This window comes from Dasypus novemcinctus, chromosome 4, assembly GCF_030445035.2.
Source record: "Dasypus novemcinctus isolate mDasNov1 chromosome 4, mDasNov1.1.hap2, whole genome shotgun sequence".
Taxonomy (NCBI): Eukaryota; Metazoa; Chordata; class Mammalia; order Cingulata; family Dasypodidae; genus Dasypus; species Dasypus novemcinctus.
The window spans coordinates 7,237,658-7,258,962 of NC_080676.1; the positions used below are offsets into that span (position 1 = coordinate 7,237,658).

The 21,305-nt window shown below is 57.7% G+C and overlaps 1 protein-coding gene across 4 annotated transcripts in view; it reads left to right on the forward strand.

The window, feature by feature from the left end:
- The first annotated feature begins 4,963 nt into the window (after positions 1-4,963).
- MRAS (muscle RAS oncogene homolog) overlaps positions 4,964-21,305 on the forward strand; it is a 61,332-nt gene continuing 44,990 nt past the window's right edge. Inside the window, exon 1 of one of the 4 annotated variants that reach the window (XM_058295034.1) lies at positions 4,964-5,075. The gene's annotated coding sequence lies outside the window, so the exon portion shown is untranslated. Of the gene's footprint in view, positions 5,076-5,146; positions 5,251-21,305 lie in introns of those variants that run through there. The other 3 variants (XM_058295035.2, XM_058295032.2, XM_058295033.1) reach the window with 3 other exon arrangements.

The following is a 21,305-nucleotide window of genomic DNA, read 5'->3' on the forward strand; positions in this document are numbered from 1 at the left end:
CCAGTAAAAGCTTTGCTGGTTTCTCTTCTCCAGTAGAGGCCCTCTTTTTGGTCAAAGCTTGATCATTAGCCAGTGACTCAAATTGGCAAATGTCCCCCAGGGGGTCAGGGAACAGCGAAAAGCCTTCCACTTTGCTGCAGCAGGAACATAGACCTGACATGATCTACTATGTCCCGCTAGAAGCAGACATTTTTTTAGGCTTTTGAAATTCAAAACTCTTTTCAAACTACTGTCTCTATCATGTGTTTCTAAATCTTAGAGTTGACTTTTCTTTCTTGGCAAATTTCTGCTGTAAAGTCACTACCCTGAAGCTCTGGGTATCAAACGATGGTTCAAACTGCAGGTCACAACCCATCAGTGGGCCATGAAATCAATTTAGTAGATCTTGCTAATATTCGTAAATGAAAGAATAAAATAGATCGGAGTGCATCACACATAGTAAAAGCATTGTTTCACGAAACTCCTATTTCACTTGTGTGTGCTGTCATAGTGTGTGTATGTGTGTTTGTGCTCTGTAAAGTAAAACCTATTTCTTCCTATGGGAGACTGCCCCACATTTTTAAAAGCTATTGGACTTTAGTTTAAATGGAGGAAAAAGCATAGTATCAGAAACAAATGTATTGGTTGAATATAGAAAACTTCTTGGAGAAGTTTGACTGAGAGCCCAGAGGAGATAGGCTGGAAGCTGCTCTTCAGACAGCAAGTGGGAGCCCATGTGAAGGACGAACGTGAGCACTGGAGAAGCAAGCTTTGTGAGGCCAAGCATCCTGATGTGGCTGAGGAAGGTGGGCGAAAGGGCCCAAGGAGTGCTAAAGACGAGAGGTGACTGCACCTGGATCCCTAAGGCCTGTGAAAACCTAAGAGCAGAGTATCCGGGTCTCGGCACTATACCGTGTGCAGTCAGTGGGGAGAAAGGGCTTGTACTTGGCACGGAAGAAAGGTCAGCCGAGGGGGTTGCCGCAGTTTTATATTATTTATGAATTCTGAAAATAGGTATTGATGACGTTTATAAACTGGTCGGTTCCTCTGGGTGTATTAGATTGTATTAACTTCAGGGGTTTCACTTTTACTTGATTAAATTATGATGAGGGCTTTGATTGGGCCTTCAGCAGGAGGAAGCTAGAGTTTTAACGCTGGACCCAGGGAAGTAAAAACACAGAGAAGCAGATAGATGGGGAAAGAGAGAAGGTTCGTTAGACATGACAGAGGACCCGGAAGAGAGACCAGCCGCTTGCCTGAGGGTCCACAGCTGGCCCTGCGGAGAGAGCAGAGCAGCTGAGCCCAGAGAGAAGTGAGCCCCGGGAGACAGACGAGATTTAAGCCAGCCTCCAGCTGGTATTGGAAGAAGCTGGGACCACGGAGCCGGAAGAGGAAGGCTGGACCTGGCAGACGTCTCTCCAATCTCTCCAACGTATGATAAAAGACTTCGGTGAGCGAAGTAACGAACGCCTATGGCCCGGTAACTGTAAGCTTCTACCCCAAATAAATACCCTTTAGAACACCCCACGGGTTTCAGTATTGGCTTTGGCCCCCCTGTGGCTGACGAACACGGGATGGACGGGCCCGGCAGTGGCGGGAGGCTCTTGTGCCGTGGCTGGTGCTCCAGGGTCAGCTTAAAGCCTCATTCCAGCCACTGGCCTGGAGAGACTGCACAGAGCGCTGGCCTCCTCGCCGGCTCTTCCCCTTTCCCCTCGGCCCACGGCCACGTACACACAACTGACTGGCCCACGGAGGGGAAAAAATAAAAGATCACAGGGCTTGCGGTGTCCTCCTGTCCGAAACGAGGCTGGTACCACCTTCTTTGCAGGGCTGTTGTGAGGTGGGCAGACCCGGCCCTCACAGCGGGCGCCTGGCCTGCTGGGAGCGTTCGGAACTCGGCGCTGCTTTGACGCCCAGGGGTCAGCTGGGGCAGGGAGCTGTGGAGGCAGGTTGTGCCACAGTGACCTGGCTGGCTCCTGGCCTAGGGCCTCAGGGACTGAGCCTTGGGCTGGAGGCCTGACCGGGTTCTTGGCCAGGACTCTCCCCTCCTTTCATACCCTAAACACACCTGGGCAGCCCTGCGATCAGCTCGGTCACGCTGCAGCATATAGAGTTTTCTTTCTCCTTTCCAGGCCTGGTAATTGCTGTGCATCATTCAAGACGCGGCTCAGTCATCGCCTCCCCCAGAGTCTGCCCTGAGTCTCCCGCCCAGCTTCGGGTCAGTGCCCTGCCTCTGGGCTCCCACAGCCTGCCTGCTGCTCTCTCCCATAGCGCTTCTCCTCCGGTCAGCACTCAGAGTTTGCTCAGAGATAGTCTTTGCCACAGCGCCTGGCGCACAGTAGGTGCTCTGGCAGGGTTTATTGAAAGAATGAACTATCAAACCCAGGCCTCACCTTTCTTCTCCTTGACCCTGTTCTCTAAGGCTCCTAGTCGTCAGTAACTGAGCCACAACCTTATTTTCTTTCATTTCAGGGTCCAAAAAGCAGAGGAGGCAGCCGGAGGGGGACAAGAGCCCTGTTATAGGACCCCAGGCACAACCTGCTGGGTTCAGTCTGACCATTCCAGGTACCGTGTATGCTGCCCGGCTGTTTCAGGTCCATTTCTGAGAAAACATCTATTCTTAAAGACTTGTATATGAAAGCAGATATAAAGACCTCTCTGACTCTTGGGTAGAAGTTGTCTCAGTTCAAGCCAAGGGCCCACATGGGGCCCAGGAGAGGATGACCTTAGCAGAGGGGGCTCCCTGTGAGGGACTGACAGGCAACCAGGACCCCCAGACCCCTGCCCACCTGCCCCGAGGGCAAGATCCTGCCAGGCAACCTCTGTCCTTCAAGCTCTCTCCCAAGTGGCTCTTTTTTTTTTTTAATATTTAAAGATTTATTTTATTTATTTCTCCCACCCCTTGTTGTGTTTTACTCGTTATGTCTGTCTATCTCCCTTGTTTTTTTAGGAGGTACCAGGAGCCAAACGCAGGACTTCTGGGAAGGAGGTGCCTAATCGCTTGAGCCGCCTCCGCTCCCTGCTTTTGTTGTGTCTCTCATTCTGTTTTTCCTCCCCGTGTCTCTTGTTGCATCAACTGGTTGTGTCAGCTCGCCATGCCTACCCACTGAATCAGCTCGCTGTCTTCTTTAGGAGTCACTGGGAATCTCTGCTCCCTACTTGGTTGGATCTCTCATTATGTTTTTTCTTCTTGTGTCTCTTGTTGTGTCAGCTTGCGGGGCCTGCTCGTCGTGCCAGCTCTCTGTCTTCTTTAGGAGGCACCAGGATCCAAACCGGTAACTTCTCATGTTGTAGGCGGGAGCCCAGTCGCCTGAGCCACATCCGCTTCCCTCAACCTGCTCTTTTACTCCCTATCCCCAAGGCAAGATGCTCTTGATGACATCCATTCCATTCTCCCCTCCTGTAGAGACTCGGGGTCCACAGGGACTTCAGAGCAGTAAGTGGGAGTGGGGGTACAGGGTGGGCAAAATAGCCCTTCCCAAATGGCCACATAGGTGACTGTCGAAACCTACATCAGCTTGGGAGCCCCCGCATGGCCTGCAGGACTGGGTGGTGAGGTCCCTTTAGGTCTGGGGCGGAGGGAGAAGATCTCAAAGCGGGAAAGGGGATGGTTTCTTGGAAGTGTAAAGCTTGTTCCAAGTCATTACCAAGGTCCTCCCATAAAAAGAACATTCTTAAAAACGATGCTAAACGATCAAAACCATAATTTGACACTTCAGCCCCGCTAGAATGGCTATAATAAAAAAGACAGGCAATGAGTGTTGTCAAGGAGGTGGCGAAGTCAGAACCCTCACACACGGCTTGTGGGGATGTAAAATGATGCAGCTGATTTGGAAAATAGTTGGACAGATCCTCAGAAAGTTCAACGGAGAGTTACCATATGACAGAGCAATTCCACTCCTAGGGCACGCACACGAGAAATTTAAAAACGTATGCCTACGCAAAAACTTGCCCACAGATGTTCACAGCAGCATTACTCATACTAAGCAAAAAGTGGAAACAGCTCAAATGGCCATCAGCGGATGAATGGAAAACAGTGCATATTCTTTGGCCATAAAAAGGAATGAAATATTGATACATGCTACCACATGGATGAACCCGGAAAACACTACGCTAAGTGAAAAAAGGCTGTCACAAACGGTAACAGATTGTCTGATCCCTTTTATATGAAATGTCTAAAACAGAAGCCGAGTTGGAGGAGGAGGGAATGAGCAATGACTGCTAACAGGTAGGAGGCGGAATTAGATAGTGCTGATAGATGCACACTTGTGTGAATTTATTAAAAACCAACGAACTATACACTTTGAAAGGGTGAATGATGGCTCAAGAATAATAAAAAATTTTGAGAAACAACGCCCTTGGAGAGGAGCTGGTGGGGCTGAAACAACGAAATGAAATGAAACCCGAGGGTCGCCTGGCCCTGCTGCCTCCCTCGAGGAACTCTGGGCCCACCAACGGAACGGTGCACCGAGAGGGGCTGGAGGAGCGACGCTGGGGACAGGGTCTAGGAAGAAAGACGACTCGGGATCCCGAGGAGCGCCGCTGGGGACTGCCTAGGACTGGCCCGCCGGGTAGGCTCAGAGACCCGCGGCTGGAGCGGACCAGCAGTGGCGGCCGGGGGCTCTTAAGGAGGCCCGGGAGAACCGCCGCTCGCCGTCCACCTTAAACCAGCCCGGGCCCGGCCAAGTGCGCGGCCCGCGGGGGTGGCGGCGGGGCCGTCCCCGGCCTCCGTGCGCAGCCGGGCCGCGCTCCCTGCTCCCCCTCGGGGGATCGCGGGGCAGCGGGCCGAGCTTCCTCGGGCCGCACCTTCCGGGGAGCGAGGGTGCTCGCGGGGCCCGCGGGCGCGCGCCTCCCGGGCCGACCTCCCCCGCGCGCGGCGGCCGCTCTATTTTTAGCAGGCGCTGGCGCAATGAAGGCGCGCTGGGCGCGGGCGGCGCGGGCCCTTTAAGGCGGCGCGGGCGGGGGCGGGGCGGCCGCCGGCCGTGGGTCCCGCCTCGTCGTGGGCGGCCGCGGCCCCGCGCGCCGGCGCTGCCCCCCGTGGCGCGCTCGCCCGCAGGAGGCGGCGCGGGCCGGAGCCGAGCCGGGGCTGCAGCGCGGTGAGTGGCCTGGGCAGCCCCCAGGGGAGGGCGCGGGCCGCGGCGCCCCCCGCCCACGGCGCTTTGTTCCGGGGCGTGGGGCGTGGTCGCCCCCGTGGCCGCGCTGGGGGGGGCGGGGGGCGCCCCGGGACCTGCGCTGCGTGGCCTTCGGCCCCGCGCCGACTCCAGCGTAACGGTGAGCCGGCGGGAAGGGGCTCGCGGCGGCGAGGGGCTGCGCCCTGCGCGGAGATCCCTCCTTGGCAGGGATCTTGGGGTTCCTTACCTGTCCCTGCTGCCCTGGCGCGGACCCTGCGGGCAGAGGGGCGGCGGGGCGGACGGGGACCTCCTTCCCCATTTTTCAAATGGCCTGATCCGGGTCAGGGGTCGGCCGGGGCAATCGTCGGATTCCGTGTGCATGAGAAGCAGCAGCGCGCTGCACCGACCGCCCCTCACTTGGGGGCTTGGGGCTCCGAAGCTGCGGTCACAACCAGGGCCCCAGCTCATTCATTGCCCGGGACGCGGCCGGGGGGGCCCCAGCGTGGGGTCGTGCCGCTTCTTGTCCCCCACCTCCCCTCTGGGGAAGGCAGGGGGCAAACCGAGCGTCCACCCAGAGTGGACAGGGCTGGGACAGGGGAGCGTTGGGGAGCCCCCACGCGGCGTGGGAGTCAGGATAGGGTTCCTGGACACCCAAGCAGACTCTGGAGCTGAGGTGGGTGCCGGCCTGGAGAGGTGGGCGAGGGCCACGTCACCGGCGCCTGGGTCTGCGAGCCCTGGCTTTGCTAAGGCGCCTGCTGGCATGGAACCTTCGTGGCTCTTGCTCCTTGGGACTCTCGCTCTGTCCTGGGACCTCACATCCTGATGGGAACCAGAGGAGGTGACGGACAGGGCCTCCAGAGGTTTGCCCTGAACGCGGGACCTTCCTGTCAGCAGCAGCCAGAGGGGGGTCTGCTGTAAAAAGCTCCAAAGTGCCACCCTAACAACAGCAGGGCAAGGCCCAGGCACCCGATGTGGATTTGCACGCGATTGACGAGACCCGTGGGGGGCTGTCTATTAGCCCCACGTTCCGATGGGGGAACTGGGACTAAGACAGGTAAACAGCTTGACCGGGGTCCAATCAAAAGACCCCCTTTTGGCCCTACGCCGGCTGGCCCCCCCGGGAGGCCCTGGCCGTCCTGGGGTTGAAGGCTGCTTGAAGGGCCTGTGTTTTATCTTCACTCTGCTGACTGTCCCTGGTGGGCGCGTGGGGGCAGCGAGCGGTCGGTCTGAATAACAGACACGTGTCGGGGGGGTCACAGAGAACAAAGCAGTCGGAGACAGTTCTTCAGTCTCCCCTGCTGCTCTTCTCAGGGAAGAAACTTGAGCTGGCTCACATTCTGTAAGCCTCCCAATTTCCTGTAAACTGCCGGTCGCTGCTGCCTGGGGCTGAGGATGGTTTTGTCTTTGGTTTTCACCCTCGGGGCTGCCCTCCCCGCCCCAGCTGCCAGTTGGTTTCTCCGCCTGGTTTATGGTGTGGCTTGTGCTCTCTCTGTTGCGCGGCGGGAGGCAGGAGATTTTTAAGGCCCTGGGGTTCTCTGGGCTGCAGGGTCTGCCTGTGTCTCCCGGGGAGGGAGCGGTGGGGCGGGGTGGAGGGGAGGTGGGGGTAGCAGGGTGCTGGGTTGGAAGCGGCCCCCTCCCGCCTGGTCTCGGCAGCTCCTAGAGTGGAGGAGGGGTGGTGGAGCTGTTGAGCACCTCTGCCCAGCCCTGGCCAGGCAGGGGACGATTTCCCAGGGTGCCCGGCTTGGCTTCTGCCCAGGGCAGTTTGTATTTTCCTCCTCTCACGCTTTCACCTACACAAGGCGTTTTCATGATAAGTGGGACTTTATTAGTTCATGATCATTTCCCACCACAGGTGATTCACGCTCTCAGCTGGCCTGAGATGCTCATGAAGTGACCCGTCAGTTACCCCTGGGGGGTGGTTCTTGAGCTCCAGTGGTCACCTGGAACCAGGACGGACTCCTGGGCCTTGGTGAATCGATCCTGGGGTGACTGGTGCTCATATCCGTCAGTATCCTACGTCGACCAGCCTGCGGAATCCAGAGAGTTCTCGGGCAGATGTGGCTTCTGCTCACTCTTCTATCTTGTATAATCCTTGTGATCTGTTCTACCAAAGAAATGCCCCCAAACAGAGTGTGCCTCCTCCCCAAGTGGTTGAAAACGTGCAGGCACACAAGCAATGTGTAGTTTGTACAATGCACAGTTGTGTGAGTCAGGCAGAAGCATATTCTTGTGCAAAGCCGGAACGGTCTCAAGTGTCCAAAGGGTGTGTGTTGTGTTCCGTACCTGCCAGACCCACGGCAGGTACCTTTGAGGATGGGGAAAATGAAGGAGCCATGTGGGCTCCCTGTTACCTGGGAGATCTGGCAAGTCCTCCCAGGTCTGAGCAGAGAATTCAGACTTGGAGAAGAATTCTGTGGGTCAGCTTTAAGGCCCCAAGAACCCTGGTAATCTTCGATGATCCCACTGGGCCCTGCGGTATTGAAGCAGTGGGGTTGCTTTTGGCTGGAAGTTCCAAGAATAACAGTGGGTTGGCAGAGCTGAGCTCTCCCAAAGATGCCTTCACCTCTTGCGATGTCTTTGTACACGGGGATGGGATATGCGTGCCACTTCCAGCAAGTCCTCGCATCAGGGAGGCAGCCAAGAAGGCCGAGGGGCTGGAGCCCAGACCAGTGGTTTTTACCTTCTTGATTCACATTCTCTTTAATATGCAAAATGAGAAGCACAGGGGAAAAACTGCTTAGATGTACAAAGTTGGACATACGATTCGGGGATTTGTGGATCTCTGAAAACAAGCCCTGGGGTCCAGGTTGTGAACCCCTGGGTTAAGCCACCTGACTTCAGTCACTGGCTCTGTGGCCCTGCCCTCCCAGCCACCAGGGGAGGGCGCCCACCTGCATCTTGGCAGCGGTGGGTGCCAAGAGTGAAAAAGTGGGGCAGTTGTCATTTCTCAGCCTGTGAGCTCTAGTCTCTGCTGTCAGCCAGCAGGTCTGTCCTGGGGAAATCACGCGTCTGTCTGCAGAGACGACAGTGGAGGCAGAAGGGAAAGCCACGTCATGCTCCCTAGCACCTCCCGTGCATGCTGCAGCGCGGGTCTCTCATCTTCCAGGTAGAATTCCCGCTGTGTGATGAGCTTGGTCCCACCCAGTCCAGGAACTCCAACCCCAGCCCTCTTTGGCCTGCCCTGCCCCTGGCTGAGCAGGGCCTTTCGCTGGTCAGCGTGACCCAAGGCATTCCTCCCTGCAGGGGTCACGCAGCAGCAGTGTGCACTGAGCATTGTCCGGGAACATTCTTGGTGGCCTCACTAGGTGGGGCCTGCTGATGGCCAGATGACAACGTGGGCCATCACGATTGCGGAGGTGACAGTTTGGGTCTCAGAGGGACGTGTTCTCTGCCTAGAGAGCCTGGCATCAAGCCGCTAGGCGGATACAACATTTACACGGGGGTTGCATTGCTGATGAGATTCTGGAGAGCGGCAGGAATGGACTGTCCACGGGGCGTGGTGACGGCCGAGGAGGGTGGAACGAAGAGGCAGGAGCTCGGAGCGCTGGCTCTGGCCCGCTGCCAGCCTGCCCTGGGCTCCCTTTGGGTAAGCCCCGTGCTGCAGGAGCCCAGGCTCATCTACGACGACTCTGCCCAGCCCACAGCATTGTCATGGGGACTAGATGAAACGCACCGACAAGACCAGAAAGGGCCTGAGGAGTGACGGGGCCTTATCAGATCCAAGCAGCCTTCAGCTACCAGGGTGGTAGACCCGGGCGGGGGCCCTCGAGTGATGTAGTCTAGATTCACTCCTGTTCAAGCACGCTTCTCACAGTGGCCAGGGAGATGATTTTAGCATCTTTCATTCTCATCGTTTCCTGTTTGTTTCTATGTATTACAAAAAATGTAGGTATCGTATCAAACCTGTGTTTTCATTTTCGCTCAGATCAATGCTGAAGAAAGATTTTAAATTAAAAAGCAGTGATGATTTTAAGGTAAAGAGTAAACCGATAACAGTACTGTAGTAGACAAATATGACCCAAATGGGAACGGGACCCATGGAGTAAAAAAGGCTGGACAGCTGTCAACAGGGGAGCCCCTCCTGCCGTGACAGCCTGTTGGGTGGCTCTCTGGCTTCAGATGGACCTCCCAGAGACAGGGATCTTTCTGTCCTTTATGTCAGCCCACTTCATTTGGGGCCTCTCTTGCCCTTGCAAAGTTCTTTTCTTTCTCCTCTTCACTTGTCCCACTGGTTCTGTCCCCCCACGAACGTTTGAAGATAAGGCTTTTCTCTAGGAAATTGCTCCTCAAATGGCACGGCCTCACAGCCTCCCTGGATCTCTGTCGCTTGCTCCCTCCCTCCCTCCTGTCCTTCCACAAAGACCTGGGAGCTGGCCCTGTGCCGTGCGCTTGATGTTCCCCACCACAAGCCTCAGGACACCTTTTGTTAGGTGCCGTTAGCCTCGTACAGGTGTGGAAACTGCTGCTTGGGAGGGTGAACGAGGTCACCCACGGTCACAGCCCGAGCGAGGCAGCCCAGATTCTGGCTCCCGTCCTTCCCCCACGCCGCCTCCCCGCCTTCTCCGCTGGTGCTCGCGGCCGTGTCCACAGGATCGTGCTGCAGTGGGCACAGGCCTCCTGGGCAGAGCGGAGGGAGCAGCGCGCATGAGGAGGCGGCAGGAGTGGCTGCCGGGCGGGGCAGGCGGGGTGGAGGCGGCTTTCCCCGACTCCAATTAATCTCGTGGTCAGCGATGAACCCCCGATCATTTGAGCACTTGAGATATATATGTTAATTTTGAAAAGTGAAAAAGAGACAAAGGATGATCTCACAAATACCACGTGCCCACTACCCGCAGTGAACAGATGTGCCCGTTTGGGGAACCGCACTTGATGGATTTGGCGGTGGAGCGGGACGGGGAACGTGTCCTTTGGATTGCGCCCGGCCGGTGTGCGCGAGCTCCGGGAGCCTCGCTCCGGGAGCCTCGCTCCGGGGTTCTCAGCTGTACTGCTTCTCTCTGACAGTGAAGATGCCCCTGGGTCTCCATCCGGGTGTGATACAAGACCCTGCAGCTGACGATCACCCCACCGGGGAGAGAGCCCTGGGAGGAGGAGGAGAACGTATTTTTCAGGTTTAACCTTATCCAGAGCAGTTCATCCCTCCAACACCTGCCTGGACAGTGTGGGGTCAGTCCAGGCTGCAGAGTTGAGTTTAAGCACAGCTGCCCCGATGGAACTTTCATTTCAATGGCAGGTGTGTATGTTTGGAAGAAACAAAAAAACATGGCTTTCTTTTTATCATTGGGAAGCGAAGATTTGTTAAACGGTTTGTCTTAAACAATCTTCAAGTCCTTAAGGATGGCATTTTATATTCTAACGCATAGTGCTACTTTGACACAAAGAAGGCTGACGTACAGTGCGGTGCTTTTCTAATTTTAAATTTCTCCCGTTCCAGCTTTGTATTTTCTCAGCTTTCATATAAATAAAATGTCCCAGGTGCCTCGCCCGGGCCCTCCGTTCTGCCAAGCAGGCAGAGCCAGCTTTCCAGCTGCGGAGGGGAGAAGTTCTCCATGACAACAGGAGACCGTTTCTAGCTTTCTCCTTTCCACCCACCGGAAGGCTCAAGCTGGAGCCGGGTGTGATCCTGCTCGCACACAGCTCGGCCAGAGTGAAAACTGTTAGCTGGGTTCCACTCTTTAAAGCTGTGGAGAAAAGAGTCGGACAGTTCTGGAAAGGCCTCCCTTCCCCAGGCATATTCCACTGTCAGTAAATCACAGTGAGGGGCCGAGATCTGACCTAGTCAAAGTAGAAGGTGAGGGCCTCGGGGCTCCCCAGGTCCCCTTTTCATTAAGGAGCGAGAATGAGTTGGAATGTTTTCTGTCCCTGAGCCCCCTCGCTCTGATGGGTGCTGCAAAGGCCAGCCAGGGTTGGGAGCAGAGTCCTGAGCACAGGCCTGCTTTGCCGGGGCTTGGCTCACAGCGGAGATGGAACTGGGCCGGCGAAGACACACGTGCAAAACCAATTCCTGCTTGGTTTTATAGAAATACACGTGTGTCAAGGTCACAGGCCCACTTAAAAAAAAAGATTTGGGTTTAGAAATAACCTACTACACTTAGCATGTGGCAGTGGTACCTCGTATACCAAGTACCCAGATCACAAATCAGAGTATCTCGTAGGCGTGTAGAGTTGTGGGGGGCATTGCCAGAGGCGTTTTGGAGTTGGGAGAACCACCTACCCTTTTAAGAGCTGGCCCTTTTTGGGGGGGTCGAGAGGAGGCATGGGACTGGGTCTTGTCTCCTGAAAGCATTATGGATTTATTTCAAAAGCAAAATTAATTCAGTGTAGGATCTTTTTTCATTTTATCCTTTAGAATTTCAAGACACCGCCCCCAGCCCCCTTTCGATAATGCACCAGTTTCCCCCTTGGAATTCCTCTAGGAATGGAGGGCCTGGGGAAGAGAGGCACACTGCCTTTTCCCTTTGGAGAGCGCTCAGAAATAGCCTCTGTGGGGCTCTTCTTTCAATGCCTCCTTTATTGTAGCCGAAGAGGAGGGAAGAAGGGCGGAGCTGTCCCAGAGCCTCGGGGGCAGATATTAATAAGTAACTTGAAAGAGGAGAGTCCTCGCAGCCCCCCCACGTCCTTCAGGTGGACGCCTGGGGCTGCAGAGCTGGGAAGGCGGCGCCCTCTGACAAGCGGCTCTTTCCCCATGTGGGCAGGCAGGCCCAGGAGGGGTCAGTTCCCTGGGGGCTCGCCCAGGACACCCCGGTCAGTGGCATCAGCCTTCCCATCCACCCCCACGCAGTGACCCCGAGCCCACCCACCGGCAGCGGTCAGCGGCCCGAGTCCGCTTATCTGGGACTGGGTGGGTGTTTCCTGCATGTTTGAGATGTTTAAGGAGGAAATCCAAATAAAGCAAGCCTCTGTTTTACTTCTGGGCTCCAACCCGGGCGGCTGGAGGGACGGAGTGGGAACGGGTCCCTTGGCAGTTCAGCACAACCATCCTAAGAACATGCAACAGGGATTTTCTCTTTAGGGGCGGCGTGGACGAAGAGGAAAGCCGGGTGCAGGAGCGGGGTCTCTGGCAGCCTGGTTTTTGAGGGTCTGGGACCACCCGGCTGGGCGGCCAGAGGGGCTTTAGGGAACTCTCGGCCCTCCCTTTCCTCCTCAGATGACCCCACAGAGTGGGAAGGGACACAGGCCGGGGGCCACAGGGACCCTCCTCCAGTTTCTTCTCCTGTTGTCTGGGTGGCCTTGGGCGAGCCCCCCCCCCATGCGCCCCTTTTTCCTTACCTGTAAAGGGGGTCATTGCTGCTGCAATGCAGATGCCCCAACCTTCCCCTGTCACCCCTCCGCTCTTCCAGTGACGCTGGCTAAGGCCCTCCCCCGACATGGGCAGAGGCCCCGTGTAGACGTTCCCTGAGGGTACCTTTTCTATTTTTCTTTTAAAATGACCCAAATATTGCGTGAAAGCCTCTCCGCCCGCAGCCTTTCTGCGGCCTGGAGCGCGGACGCACCCACAGGCCTCCAGGGCTGCAGCCTGGCCTGGGGGCTTCCTCCCTCCCCAGCCCCAGCCCACCAGCCCACCACGGCCCGGCCCATCTGCAGCTGCTTCCACCAAGGCCGCGCGAGAGCAGGCAGCATCTAAACCTGGGGTTCACGCCGGCCCGGCCTCCTGCCACGTTCTCCCTGGCTGTCTCTCATCAAGCCTAGTTTACCGCTCTTTCCAGTGACCTCCCGATTTCCTGGGACTCTCAAAATCCCCACATTTCCATTCCTTCTCCTTCCAGGGCAGTGACCTCTGTCCTGGACTAGGCGTCGGCTTACCCTCCCGTCTGCAGGGCCGTTAACGGCCTCGTCTACACAGAAGCTGGGCACCCCAGGCCTGCGTCTTCACCTGCAGAAAGACCCCGCAGGAGCTCTGGGGTTATTTCTGGCCAGATCAAACGCTTAAGCCAGCCTGTCTCTCCCAATGACCAGAGCAAGCTGCAGGGGCCACATTTTTCCCCTTTCCGTTGGAACATTTTGCAGAGTAGCGGGGAGGGTTCGAGATACTTAAGGAGCACCTTCTCTGTGTCAGGCGTGTGCTGGGCCCTGGAGATCCAGGGGAGGATAAAACAGACGGGCCCTGCGTTAGCTGGCCAGAGGGGTGCTGGCGCAAGTACCGGACATGTGCTGGCTCTTGTAAAGGGTATTTATTGGGGGTAGAAGCTCACAGTTACAAGGCCACAAAGAGCCCAACTCAGGGTTACTTCCTCCCACGTGTTGAAGCAGGATAGCCCGCGACCTCGGCCAGGGTCCAGCCTTCCTCTTCCTCCTAAGGCTCCGTGGTCCCTGCTTCTTCCCGTCTCAGTGTGGGCTGGCGTACAGCTTCTCTCTCTCTCCCGGCCCATTTCTTTCCAGGCTCAGCTGCTCTGGTCTCTCCACGAGGTCAGCTGTACACTGATGGCTCATCTCTCTCTGAGGCTCCAGCGTGAAAACTAAGTTCCCACCTCTGCCGGGTCTTTTTCTGCTTTCTCCTGTGTACCTACTTGTGTGTGTCTCCTTGGCTGAGTGTAGGCTTCTGTCGCCCACTAAGAGGGCAGGGACTCAAACCGAGTTACACTCTGCTAACGGGGTCAACTCAAAGCCCTAATCTTAACATAATTTAATCAAAGGCATTTTAGCTCAACCAGTACAATCTAAGGGTATCACACCCAGAAGGAAAAACCAGTTTACAAGCATGCTCTCTCTTTTTGGAATTCATAAACAAGCTCACGCTGCCCCAGGCGCTGTCCTCACGGAGCTGATGGTCCAGTGGGAGGACAGACATTCCATCATAAACAATTACGCAATCAGTTGCCAGCACGCAGGGTGCTGGCCAGACAGACGGTGGGTGCTTTGGGGGAACATAACCGTAACCTCACCTAGTTTGGGGTGTGGTGGGGGTCAGGGACGTATAAAGTGTGTGAAATGTTAGGGCTTAATAGAGAGGCTTATCTTTTTTTTTTTTAAGATTTATTTTTTATATATTTCTCTCCTTTCGCCCCTGTTGTCTGCTCTCTCTGTCCATTCACTGTGTATTCTGCATCTGCTTGCATTATCTGGCGGCACTAGGGATCTCTTTGTTGCGTCATCTTGCTGCATCAGCTCCCTGTGTGCGCCACTCCTAGGCAGGCTGTGCTTTCCCACAGGGCGGCTCTCCTTACGGGGCGCACTCCTTGCGCATGGGGCTCCCTACACAGCAGGGCACTCCTTGCGCGTGGCAGCTCTGTGCGTGGGCCAGCTCATCACACAGGTCAGGAGGCCCTGGGTTTGAACCCTGGACCCTCCATATGGTAGGCGGATGCTCTATCAGTTGAGCCACATCTGCTTTCCAAGAGGCTTATCTTTATCAACTGTGGCCACAGGACACAGCCTGATCCCACCTCCAGCTAGTTATTGTTAACCACCACTGACAGTAGTTTTGCACAGAGAGGTTTAAAATTTGTCCAAGGTCACAGAGTACGTGGCAGAGCCAGCTGTCGGACTCGTTTCCATCCTCTCAACAAGGGCTCAGCCCTGCCTTCTCCATGCAAGGCTCTCCCCCATCAGACAGGCTCCCCCTTTTCTCTGTTCCCCTGAAACGAGCCAGGCATGGATTGTGGTTGTCGTCCTTCCTCCAGTAATCAGAAATGAAATGCACTTCCTTGCTGAGTCCTGGGCTGGGCCCAGCAGTAGCTGAGTGCTGGGGGGCTCCCTGCAGAGCAGGCTGTTCTCAGAGCCTTTGGGGCAGGAGACGATGCCCAGGACAGCCCAGCCCCTCACCCCCCACTGCGTTGGGGTAACCTGAAAAACAGCTGTGTGCAGGCTCCAGGCACCCTTCTGCCCTATTTGGGGGAGGGGGCCATGGGTGAGAGTTCTCACAGAATAACAGTGACAATAGCAAACATTTTATGGGGCTTGCTCTGTCAGGCACTGTTGTAAGCATTTTGCATGTAAGAAGCACAGTCTGTCCTCGCACATCCATGAGCTGGGTGGATACTGTTATTGCAGGGGAGGAAACCGAGGCACAGAGGGGCGACACACCTGGCAGAAGGGCAAATACTTTGATTCATGACTTTTTAGGAAACTGCTGTATGTGGACAGCAGGGGCGTGGGAGGCCAGCCCCCCTGGCCAGCACCGACTTGGGAAGGGAGCAGGCCGGCCAGCCCTGTCCTTACCTCCCCTTCCCCACCCAAGGCGGGGCCGCCTGGCCGGGTCAGCTGCTTAGAGGGCAGAAGAGATGCAGGGGGGGCGGGGACGTGAGGAGCGGCCCTTTGCCTCTCCGGCTGGGTGGCTCTAACGTCTGGGTTTGGAAGGGTCCCTGAGAGGTCCCCCCAGCGTGGTGAGGTGCTCCGAGCCAGGCCCCCCACCCCCACCCTCAGGCCCTTGCAGAGGAAAATCCCACACGCGCCCCGGCTGCTCATTTGGTATGCCTGCCTCGTGCTCAGGAAGTTTCCCTTGTGTTCTGCTCCAGGCTGCCTCTCTGCAGCCTGGTTACTCTTGAAAAATGAGATTAGATGCCCTCACCTCAGGGGAGGGCCCAGACCCTGCTTCTCATTTCTGGTCCGACATAAACGTTTCCACATTTTTCGTTACTGGCGTTTAACATTTCTAATATAAATGATGGAAACAAATCAAAGGTGAAGATGCTCTCCTACCCTCCACTTCCCTGGGTCCTGGCGCCATCCCCGTAAAGACTGCTGGCTGGAAAGTCTCCCGGTCAGGCTATGTAATCCCCTGCCCTTGCCGCTCCTGGGTGTCGCCTCTACCTCAGGTAATCTCACGTCTCGTTCTGGCCCAAGCCGGGCCGGCCAAGGCCAAGGCCGCCTGAAGGGTTGTCTGCCTCGGACTGGTCACACTCCAGCTGGTGCCCTTCAGTTCGGAGCCACATAAGGGGAAGGGGATGTGTGAGTTGTTTTGCTCATGCAATGTGTACAACTTTTTAATTGATTGCCAATGTTTTTTTAAAAATCGGGAATTTTCTCATACAAGTTCGATTTCTGGCTTTCTGAAGAAATTAGAAAACCTGGCAACCCTGTTGCAGATATTTTCATGTTACAGCAGTTGTCTTCTGTGTGCCACAAGCCTCACCGCTCCCTGTCGCCCTGTTTCTGCCCTCTTCTCTCTCTCATCAGCTTGGCCTTTGCTGGGAGGTGAGTTTAGGATGGCTGTTTCCTGAGTCCCACGTGCTGCTACAATGGGGTAAAGAAATGGAGTGGTGGACCAGCCAGGACTTGGAGGGCTGGAGTTGGCAATAGTCAACCCTGGCAGGAAGCATCCACCTCACAGGCGGGTGACTGCTGATGCACAGAGATGCTTGTCCCTGGCACCTCGCCCTCCCTCTCTGTCTGGTGCCTCCCTGCCCACTGCCATCCCTGCCTTCTGGGCCACTTACTGAGGAGGGCTGGTGTGAGCCCATGGGGTCCATGAGATGGGCAGTTCTGGGCTGCACCGCAGAGGACCAGCCCTGGGCCTCAGATGCGAGGTGAAGGGATGGTTTGAGCTGCTGGGAGGAGGAGGAGGACAGTGCCCGGGCAGCAGAGCAGGCTCAGGGGCCCCCGGGGGACTGCTCACGTGGTGCCTCCCTCCTGACCCCACCCCACTCCACTGGGTCCCGTGGTGCCCCGCCCCCCACTTCTGCTCTTCCCTCCACCCAAGGCTGGGCTCTCAGCAGGCCCCAGAGTCAACTCTGCATTTTAGAGATAAAGACAGCCCTGGAAGTTTCTGTGCAGAAAGCGGTGCCAAACTCTCAGGGAATCTGGAGACACGGTGGCGTCCAGCCCTCAGCACCTCCCCGCGTCCAGCTCCCGCGTGGGGAAAGTGGTGGAAAGCCACTCCTGGCACCTGGATTTTAAAGAAGGGGGGCCAGGCTCCTCGGTGGGAGGAGTGGGGACAGCGAGGGGCTCCTGCCCGGCCCCTGCCCACGGCACGGCCCTCCCAGCGCCAGGGCCTGGCTCCCTGACCTCTCCTTCCAGGCATCTCTCTGCTGGGCTGGGACTGCCGCCCGCTGCCCCAGGACCTCCTGGTGGCTGCAGACGCTTCTCAAATCCTCCTTCTCAGACGTGTGTGGGGCTACCCGCTGCACACCTCCAGCCCGAGGAGGGGCTCACGCCAGCCCGCCACCTCCTCACGGCTCCTCCGCAGGCTGCCAGCCCCCCGGGGGAAGGGCCTGGCGAGCGGGCACTCAGCCCGCCTCAGCCGTGATGGGGACTGTCCCCGAGGCCGTTGTCCTAGGGCCCAGCACGGCAGGGGCCACGAAGGGGCGCACGGGGACTGGGAGCCCCTGGAGATGGGCCTGGAAGGCCTGGTAGCGGGGAGTGCCACCAGGACCCACGGGTTCTCCAGGGGGCGCAGGGTGCTCAGGGCTAGCCGAGGAGGGGGCCCCGGGGCAGGGCCGGGCGGCGCTGGGGGCTGGGGGCTAGCCGAGGAGGGGGCCCCGGAGCAGGGCCGGGCAGCACTGGGGGCTGGGGGCTAACCGAGGAGGGGGCCCTGGAGCAGGGCCGGGCAGCACTGGGGGCTGGGGGCTAGCCGAGGAGGGGGCCCTGGAGCAGGGCCGGGCAGCGCAGGGGGCTGGGGGCTAGCCGAGGGGGGGCCCCGAGCAGGGCCGGGCAGCGCAGGGGGCTGGGGGCTAACCGAGGAGGGGGCCCCAGAGCAGGTCCGGGCAGCGCAGGGGGCTGGGGGCTAGCCGAGGGGGGGGCCCCGGAGCAGGGCCGGGCAGCACTGGGGGCTGGGGGCTAGCCGAGGGGGGGGCCCCGGAGCAGGGCCGGGCAGCACTGGGGGCTGGGGGCTAGCCGAGGGGGCGCCCCGGAGCAGGGCCGGGAAGCACTGGGGGGCTGGGGGCTAGCCGAGGGGGCGCCCCGAGCGGGGCTGGGCAGCGCTGGGGCAGGGCGCCCCGAGGCCGGGCCCCAGCCACGGAGGTGGCCACGTCAGAGTGTGGTTTGGGTGCTGGGAAGGAAGAGGACGAGCGTGCCAGGGCAGAAGGGGGGTGAGGGCGCAGGTTCCAGCCCGGTTTATGGAGGGCGAGCCTGAGCAGCCCGAGGGGAGCCCTGCCAGCCAGGCCGTGGGGGTCTGCGGCCCTCGGTGGGGGCACCCAGAGCATCAGGGGCTGGCTGCCCCCACCCCTCCCTGCAGGGTGGCCGGGACCGCGCTTCGCAGGCACAGGGGGGACGTGCTCTGTGGCTGCGGGTGAGGCCGCCCCCGCCCTGGGAAAATATTAATAGGCCCCCAGGGACTGAGGACAAGCATTTAAAAATACAGCCACTTCCTCCTCTGCCCCAGCTGCTGCGCAAGGAAGCTGCGAGCCGGGTGGCAGCCCCGCGCCCCTGGGTTGGGAGCCCACCCGTGGAGGGTGGCGGGGCCGGTGGGGCCCCGAGGCCGGGGGCCTCAGCTGGCGGCGGCGGTCACTCCCGCGAGCGGGGACGCCGTGCGCCAGCCCCTTCTCAGGGGTGGCGTGGCCCGTGAACCCCCCGAGGCCCGTTAGAGCCGCGCGCCTGCCGGACTGTCCGGCGGTGAGGGAGGGAGAGTGTGCGGCTTGCAGCTTGTGGGGTCTGGGGCCGAGTCCGCCTTCGCCCTCGGCTGACCCGTGCTCTTGGGCCGACGGCGAAAGCCGCCGTCTCCCCGTCGGCAACGTGCGGGGAGAACTCCTGCCCCCGCGTGCCTGCCTGCCCGCGGCTGGGCTGGCTCCCACCTGGGCCCCCCTCCACCGCCCCCCTGCCTCCTGCAGGGTGCCTCCCCCACCCTCCCATCCCCTCCTCTCCTCGGAACTTCTGGAGCCCCAGAGTGTGCTCTGGGCGCTTTATCCCGTCTCCTCTGGCCTTTCTTACTGGTTAACCTTAATGCGGTCACCCAGAGTCGCCAAGCCCCGGGGCGACTGCGCAGCCCCCAGCCTGCACTGTGCTCCTTTTGTGGGCCCTGGGGAGGGTGGGGGCCTCCGCCTGCAGGCAGGGCACCTCCCGTTCTCGCCCTGCCCAGCCTGCAGCCGTGGGTGCGCGTCCTTCACCATTCAATGCTTCTTAAGGAACCACTGCTTGGTGCTAGGGATGCAAAGATGACGATACCTAGTTTTTGGGGAGCCAAACCCCATCAAGCCCCTCCCCCACCTCCCACCCCCATCCCACATACTCGTTCAACACTGCAGCCACATCATGTTGCTTACAGCATCCACATGCCTCCTTGGGGGGAGTGTTTGATTGTGAAAATGAAAAAAAGGAGCTTGGGAGGGAAGCAGATGTGGCTCAGGTGATTGAGCTCCCGCCTAGCACGTGGGAAGTCCATGGTTTGGTTCCCAGTGCCTCCTAAAGAAGACAGTGAGTTGGCATGATGGGCAGATGTGGCAGATGACACAAGAGACACAAGTAGAAAAACATAATGAGAGAGACAACAAAGCAGTGGGCAGAGGTCCCCGCTGCCTCCTAGACAAAAATAAGCAAGACAACTAGCTGACATGAAGGGCAGGTATGGCAAGATGATGCAACAGTAGACACAAGAAGAAAAAATATGAGAGACACGACATATAAGGGAACAGGTGTAGCTCAAACGATTAGACGCCTCCGTCCCACATCGGAGGTCCTGGGTTTAGTTCCTGGTGCCTCCTAAAGACACAGCACACAGCAAGTGCAAACAATGAAGGGGTGGGGAGAAATAAATGAGTAAATCTTTTTTAAAGAAAAGAGCTTGGGAGAGGCAGGAAGGCTTCCTTTCTCAAGGAGGGGGACTTGAGAGAGATTGCGAAGAAGGATGCTGAGGATGGCAGCATCTTGAAATTCATCGAGCCAGGCACCGGAGCACTGTAGCGGTTAGGCTCCCGTGTCACCTTGGCCAGGTTCTGGTGCCCGGCGTCTGGTCAAGCAAGCACCGGCCTAATTGGTACTGTGAGGACATTTCATAGACTTAAGTCATCAGCAGATGGACTGCATCTGTGGCTGATGGCACCTCTAGTCAGCTGGGAGACTGCCTGCAGCAGTGGGAGGTGCCACAGCTGGGACTTGAAAAGGATCCAGCATCCGTGTGGAATCTAAGCCCCTCTTGACGTAGATGTGGAGTGGACACAACCATTCTAAGGTCCACAGGATGGAGGAATAGAGTATGGATTAGAGTACTTACTGATATTCTATTCATGAACTATTGTGATTAGTAATTGAAGAAAACATGGCCTTGGTGTGGAGAAAGTGGCCATGGTGGCTGCTGGGGGTAGGGAGTGGGAGGAAGAAATGAGATGTGGGGGTGTTTTCGGGACTTGGAGTTGTCCTGGGTGGTGCTGCAGGGACAGTTACTGGACATTGTATGTCCTCCCATGGCCCACTGGGTGGACTGTGGGAGAGTGTGGGCTATGGTGTGGACCATTGACCATGAGGTGCAGCGGTGCTCAGAGATGTATTCAACAAGTGCAATGAATGTCTCATGATGATGGAGGAGGTTGTGGTTATGGGAGGAGGAGTGGGGTGAGGAGGGAGGGGGGTATATGGGGACCTCATATTTTTTGAATGTAACATTAAAAAAATAAAGACATAAAAATTTAAAAAAAAGGAGACATGAGGCCATCAGCAGTTAGAAGAGAATTCCCATCTCTGCTTCAGCCAGCTGGCTCCTCCTGGGGAAGTCACTGAGGACCTTCGTCGGAGCTCCCAGCTCGCAGCCTGCCTTACGGAGTCTGGGCTCCTGCACCCCACGGTCGCGTGAGACAGTTTTATAAACCGTCGTAACACTGACAGCTCTCTGTGGTCAGTTCTGTCTTCCTAGAAGACCCTGGCTAATGAGCCATGCCCATAAGTGTAGCCCTACACAGATGCCACGAGGCAGGTGCCCCACTGTCCGACTTCCACGGTACAGAAGGCAGCTTGCCTTAGCTTGCAGGTGTCTGATTGCATGGCTCAGGCTCCTCGGTCAGGGCCTGCCCCGAGCCGGTAGGGAGCAGCTTGTTGTTAGAACCACAAGGAGCCTGGGACAGGGCAGGGACACGGCGGAGAGGGTCCCACACAGGGTGCTGGAACGTCCACGGCTCTGCAGCCAGGCTGCACGGTTTCAGACCCTGGCTCTGTCCCCTTCCAGCTGAGTGTGACCTCGGAGAAGTTCCTACCTTTCCGCGCCGCAGTTTCTGCAGCTGTAAAATGGGAATAACCAAAGTCCTTACCTCACACACCTGTGAGAGCTGGACAGGTGAATTTGGCAAAATCTCCCAGCAGCATCTGGCACATTGCTTACGCTAATCAAGTGCTCCTGTGGTTTTTTTAACCTCGCGG